Below are 6924 nucleotides of genomic sequence, written 5' to 3'. Positions count from 1 at the left end.
GAAAGGTAAGAGATTATTAGGCAGTAAAGGCAGTGTCCTCATGAATGTATTAGTGCTAGTATTTGAAAGTAGATAGTGATCACAGGAATGTATTTTAACTGTCTGTCTGTCTGTTTATCTATCTATCATCTATCTACCTACTCATATATCATCTGTCTATAATCTCTTATCTGTCTATAATCTACCATCTATCATTGCCGACCTATCTACACACACACACACACACACACACACACACACACACACACACACACATTTACACCCCTCCTTTTTCTGTCTTATGTTCTTATGCATACTCTACTAGCAGGAAGGGAAGAAGGCCATTACCATATAACTTTAAGTCAAGTAAACTCTTTATAGAATTTACCCAGTTTGTAGCAATCTGACATGGCATTACAAAACATACTCTGTGTACACACACACACACACACACACACACACACACACGATACTGTGACAAATGGTATTTCTCTTGTTATTAGGTACCAGAAGATATTTAGTTTGAAAGATTTTACCTCAAAAGTGCCATTCCATTATGATGCTAAGCAGTACTTACCTTGAGTCTATAGGACAGTCAGTAACTTTTTGCAATTTGCAGTATTTAGCAAAGTTTTGATCTCACCTTCTTCACCATGTATATTCAGTGATAAAGAATGCTCTGAGATGTTTTTAAGAACCAAACTAAAGCCTAGCACAGCCAGGACTGTTACACAGAGAAACTCTCTTTCAATATCTCCCACAAAAATCAACCTATGTTTAATTTAATTCTCCATCTTGCCACATAAGACACTGAACACCAAGCACAGTCACTGGTGGAATTATGTACTAATTTATTTGCTTTTAAAATTACTTATTTATATTTTTAACTTTTCAGGTAATAACTTATTTAACAACTCAGTTTATAGCCTTTAACTAATGGCAGGTTATAAAGTAATGTGTTATTTTTTAATCAGTTACTTTTTAGTTAGTATAATACCATCAAAATAAGAGTCAATTGTGTGCTTCTCAATATTCCTCATGACATCAATACTCTTTATATAACAATGAACAAATGAGTAAGTGAATTAATTAACGGAGTGTTGGCAGTGAGATATCCTATTGAGGATTTCCTTATTATGTAGAATTTTCATTTAAACAAGACAAGCATATGGGGGAGGGTTAGTCATTTTATGTCAGCCATCAGATTGCATGCAGTGATAATAAAACATTGAAAATAAAAGGTAAATGTCAACATTTAGTATGATTTATTCCCTCTGACTTCATGAACACATGATAATGGTGAGAATAGTGGATGCCCAAGTGGTTCTCTGGGGACCCCTCCCGATGAATGTTAGATATACAATGCTATCTGTTTAAGTATTTTATTATGTATAAGCTGTCCTGAAAACACAGTCTGCAAATTCTTCTGCCCACAGAGAAATTATCTTTGAGTTTGACTATTTTGAACATTTGACCCTGGTATTTAATAAGGTGTATCAGCTTTTCAAGTGATAATTCATTCTCAGTATAGAAAATGAAATTCATTAACAGTGTGAACCTGTGAGATACAAACTTCTAGTATTTGCCCCATGATAAAAGGTAAGAAACTGTAGTTTACAAGTACTAATGAAATGACCACAGTATCAAATACACAGAGCACAGGATCCTGGCGGCAGATTCCAAGACTTACTATTTAAAAGAGTGTGATGATGGTAGTGATGTTAGATCTAACAAAGAAGCACCTTTTCCTTCTGCTCTATAGAGATAGGTAAATGTAAAATGAGCTTCCACTGAATGTAGACATACAAAGTTATTTATTGAACACCAGTCCTCTAGATCATAAACTATAGTACTAGCTGGTTCCGTGTGTCAACTTGACACAAGATAGAGTCATCAGAGAGGAAGGAACCTCAGTTGAGAAAATTACTTAGATGAAATCCAGGTTTAAGGCATTTTTTTTTCATTTAGTGATCAATGCAGGAGGGTCCAAACCATGGTGGGTGGTTCCATCCCTGGACTGGTGGTCGTGGGTTCTTTAAGAAAGCAGACTGAGCAAGCAATAAAAAGGAAGTCAGAAATTAGCATCCTCCACGGCTTCTCCGTCAGCTCCTACCGCCAGGATCCTGCCCTGTGTGAGTTCCTTCCTGACTTGCTAAGTTGATGAACAGCAAAGCAGAAGTGTAAGTCAATAAACCCTTTCTTCCCCAAATTGCAGGTTATGGTATTTCATCACAGCAGTGGAAATCCTAAGATAAATATCATTATAATTTATGTCAAGTAACAAAAATGCATTAATAGAACTTTTATTTAAATTAGTGTGTCTTAAAACTAACATGGCACTTAGTACATGATAGATACTTTATAATTATTTGTTAACTAGTGACTTTAGATTGAGGTTATTTAATACACATATTCATTTCTTCTATTCATTGTTTCATTCATAAATTATTTTCAAGATTGTGTTGGACTTCTGTTAGGCAATGAGCTAGTATATTCCTGCAAGGAAAAATAAGTTTATAGGGCCAAGGACAAAGAAATATATTTAATTCTTGTAGGCATTTTGTAACTTATTAAACATATTCTGCACCAACTAGAGAGAAAAAAATAAATTCCTAGAGAAATCTTTAACAAACTGAAGTTAACCTCATCTTTCTGCATTACTCAGGGTCACCTGACTTTGTCGTATTTGTTAGAGCGTTTATAGCACCTGGAAATAGAAGGGCAAGTGCTCCCCTGAAAAGTATTTACTTGAAAATTTGAAGACCATCTTGTACTTACAGATTATTAGCAATTCTTTCCTTGACCAAATACCAGCTTAATGTTGCCTTTCAGGAGCCAGTTCAATATATTGGCTACTTTGCTGAAATTTAGTGTGACGACATGACCAGGTGAGTGAATTCTGGGAATTACAATGCTTGCAAATGTCAGCTATTGGTTGTGGTCATCCAGGTCTACTCTGTCTTTAATAGCTGTTTCATTGTTTAGATCCATGAACTTTTGAGCTCTGGGCTCAACTACAACCATTTTTAGGATTACATGACCAGTGAAAGTTCATAAAGTCCTTTTAGAAGCCTTTTCTGGTTGTATTTTAATCACAAATCCCTCCTCTTCTTTGATATTAGCTGTCTTAGAGAAGTTGGGATTTCATTTTATTTACATCCAAAAACCCTCATAGTGCTTAGGGAGTCTTAGTGTTCAATATCTTAATGTTTATCATCTTCTAAATTGAACTATAAATTCAAATTTAGAAACACGTTGATTTTAGAAACCCCAAGAAAATGATCACATAGAATAATTGAGGAATGTGCTCATATTGTTATGAGTCCATGTCATATATAATGTTTTCTCCTTCAAGTTCTTCCTTTGGCTGTATATCATGAGTCTTGGTTCTTATTTGTTTTCTTCATTTAGGAATTGGTCAGAAGTACATCTCTGAATATTCTGTGCAATTTTATCATGAAAGGTAAGATGAAAAGCAGTGTGAGGTTATTAAGTAAAAGCCCCTTTAAGGTCACCCTCTAAGCTCTGAATTATCCTTAAAGTGTTTTGTTTGAGGCTCCTATGTTCTTGATGACTTTTATTTTCTAACGTCCATTCTCTCTTTTATTTTGAAAATAATTATTTTTGCAAGGCTAAATTAAGATTAGACAAAATCCTCTCCACATCTACAACACAAGCAGGCTTGGTTCTAAGAATGTTAAGGTTTTGAGGCATTTAAACTTCTCTAAAGTCACTCAGAGTTTGTTCTGTACAGGAGAATCCCCTGGAGGATTTAGATGGCTCCAGATGTCTTGCCCTTCTGGATTTTACAGGTCCCGATTTAAATGGTCTTGCAGGCATCCCAGGCACAGGCAATATTAGAAGCTCCAGAGTGGATTCAAATATGCAGGCAGGGTCAGACTGATCTGTGTTTATTTTGATTAAAACAATTCCGATTTGATAAAGAAAACAAGGAAAAGTAAAGATTTGCAAAGTTACTAATGTAAAGACTTAAGAGATAAACAAACATCACATTTATTTTATTAAAAAAATCCCCTGGGAAGTAGATGTGAGCTACACCCTTAATTATCCTGACTGTCATAGTGATCTTATACTACCCAACACCAGTACTTCTACAAGAAACATAGATGAAACCTTTTTTTTTTTAGAGTATATGTGGTCTATAAGAAGTTCCCAGATGTGTCCTGTTTCTTTCTAGAATGAAATATAATAACTTTAGTGTGAACAAATTTAATGTTTACTCATAAAAATGTACAATTTGATTACTATCTAAAATACATTTACTTAGATGTATTACATATGTAACCTATAAAATTCCAGATGCAATGATGACCCAGAGGGTTGAGATTTCTTACGAATGATCTGATCTCTTGCTACAACAATGGATAATGAGTTTACAGTCAGACTTCGAGGCGTGATAGTTTTCTACTCCTGAACTTCAAATCACTTCTCACTTTGTAGGCAGATTCAGGAACTGGGAAGATTATGTATGCTTCTATCAGTTCCTAGTTTCAAACCCCAACCCTAGTTATTACCACTCACAAACACAGCTTGCAAAAACCAATAATTAAGCAAATAAAACATACCCGCTACTGAAATGAAAAATGAAATGTTCTAGGAATCCATTCAGGGGCTCATACTATGTTTGTTGCATTTCTTAGAAATTTCTTTTGTGTGACTGTCAATTTCAAGGAGTTCTGCTTTGGGTGTGTTTTAGAATGTTCTTTTCATTGTGAACTCTCTCTTGGGGGCAATTTTTCTTATGTGTGGAATTAATATGCTCTTCATACAATACATAATACAGTTCATTGTATCACACCACCTAAGTCATCTTGAACTTGTCATATTTTCATCCATCATAAGCTATATGACATTGTACTGTAGATCAGCTAATAATGATTTGTTAAAACTATAACCTCAACAGCATTTGAGATGGCTGTTATTAATTACAATTTAGTTTAAAACAAAAAAAACCACTGGAGTACTTAAAAAGTGTTTCTGTTTAATCTATAGCCATGGTTGTTATAAAATATTTGCTAATATAAGCGTGCTTATAGTCTGTTGAAAAAACTACTTCAATTTACTGCAACTTGACCATTATATTTTAATTTAATTTTGTGTTAGATATGAGTTGCTCTTGCTTCTGGGTGTTCTTGCTGTGTATCAGTTTGTGTGCCTACTGATGCTGTTACCTGATCATCCTGAGCTGTGCTGAACTGGGTAGTTCTGCTTGAGTCATATATTAGTAAATCATAAAATATATCTGCTCAGATAAATTTTCTCTGTTTTAATTGACTGCATGTTGCTCACACAGAAGAGGACATTGGATCCCATGGAGAGAGAGTTTGAAATGGATGGAAGCTGCCCTGTGGGAACCAAACCTGGATTCACTGCACGAGCTGTATGCTCTCCTAACCATTGACCCATATCTCAAACCTCGTTTTCTTTTTCATTTGTTGAGCATAATAAATTTCTTGTATCTTGTGAACAAAAGTCCATTTTTAGATGCACCTATGTAAAAATATTCTAAAGTGAATCTTATCTGTTCAGCTATTTTGTTTGTTTATATGTTTGTTTGTTTAGGGTTTCTCTGTGCTTCCCTAGCTATTCTGGAACTAACTCTGTAGACTAGACTGGCCTTGAACTCACAGAAATTCACCTTACTCTGCCTCCTGAGTGCTAGGCTTAAAGGTGTGTGCCCCTACTGCCCAGCACTGTTCAGTTAAGTTTTTAAAACAGTAGATTTTGATGAAAAGGGAGTTTTCAGACACTTTGTGGAGTTCGGTCTTACATCTATATTTAAAGTTTCCCTAAATTGATGTGTGGATTTGCAGTGAGAAGAGTGATGAAGATACATGCCTCCCACGTGGTTATCTATTTGTTAGTAGTAATTTTATGAATTGAATGTAGCACTGATGTTTTCTTGCGTACTCTTTTGTGCCTTTATGAAATCAATTCACTGTGATATGTCAGGATCCTTTTCAGGAATCTTTTTACTTCCATTGAGCCACTCTATTTTCATTGTGCAGATATTATGCTCTCTCAGTGTGGTACCTAAATAGTACATTTAAAACTGTATATTTGTCAATTTGTGCTGTTGTGATAAAATACCATTACCAAAAGTAGTGTACAGAGGACCTTACATTGGTTTACAGGGGTTGGATACTGATAATGGTGGGGAAGAAATGACAGACTGTGCAGGAAACTTGCCTGTTTTATTTCCTCTATGCACAAAAAACAACAATAATGGGGCATAAGCCTTCCAAGTCTATCCACAATGATATACTTCTGAAGGTTCCAAAACCTCCACTCACAGTGCCACCAACTAATGATCAAGGGTTTAAAAACCTGAGCATATAAGAGTCAGTTCTCATTCAAACCATTACTAAGTAAGAGAAATAATTCAGCATTTTTATGATTGTTTCCTTTATACTGAGCCTTGTCCATTCTCATTTGATTTAGGCTTCAGATCACCTTTTTTTTAAAGTCATGCTGTGTTTTATTTGATAGACCTTGAACATATATAAATTTAAAAAATGAAGCAATAAAAACTTATAATACAAAAAGAAAATTATTTACAACCTTATGCATTCTATTCTTGTTAATATTTAATGGCGATAGTTCTTCACATATGGCAATAAATTTATTCCTAAATAGTTTGTTTTTCATGTTACTGTGAAAAGATATATATGCTGGATTTGCTTGCACATGCTTTAACTATTATAAAATACATATGCTTTCAAAATACTTTACTGAGTCCTGAAAAATGTCTATTTCATGTAATTACAACTCTATAAAAATATAAAATATTTCCATTTTTTGGATGTTTGCTCATGTACTCTCTCAGACAGCACTCAGATTGTTAATTCTTAGCAAACAATGATGTAATTTCTGACTTGTGGTTAGGGATGTCTTATGTAGTTTGATGTAAGGATTCTCTCTGTC

At 34.5% G+C, this 6924-nt stretch overlaps 1 long non-coding RNA gene across 1 annotated transcript; it reads left to right on the top strand.

Moving 5' to 3' along the window:
- The first annotated feature begins 2679 nt into the window (after window positions 1-2679).
- LOC146889697 (uncharacterized) lies at window positions 2680-6669 on the top strand. Its single transcript, XR_014999933.2, has 3 exons — window positions 2680-2867; window positions 3391-3442; window positions 5294-6669. It is a non-coding gene; the product is annotated as an uncharacterized LOC146889697 (long non-coding RNA).
- Window positions 6670-6924: the final 255 nt, after the last annotated feature.

Source organism: Myodes glareolus, chromosome 25 (genome assembly GCF_982192425.1).
Source record: "Myodes glareolus chromosome 25, mMyoGla1.1, whole genome shotgun sequence".
Classification (NCBI taxonomy): Eukaryota; Metazoa; Chordata; class Mammalia; order Rodentia; family Cricetidae; genus Myodes; species Myodes glareolus.
Note: the sequence above shows the minus strand (reverse complement) of the source record. Positions and strands in the feature narration are given on the sequence as shown.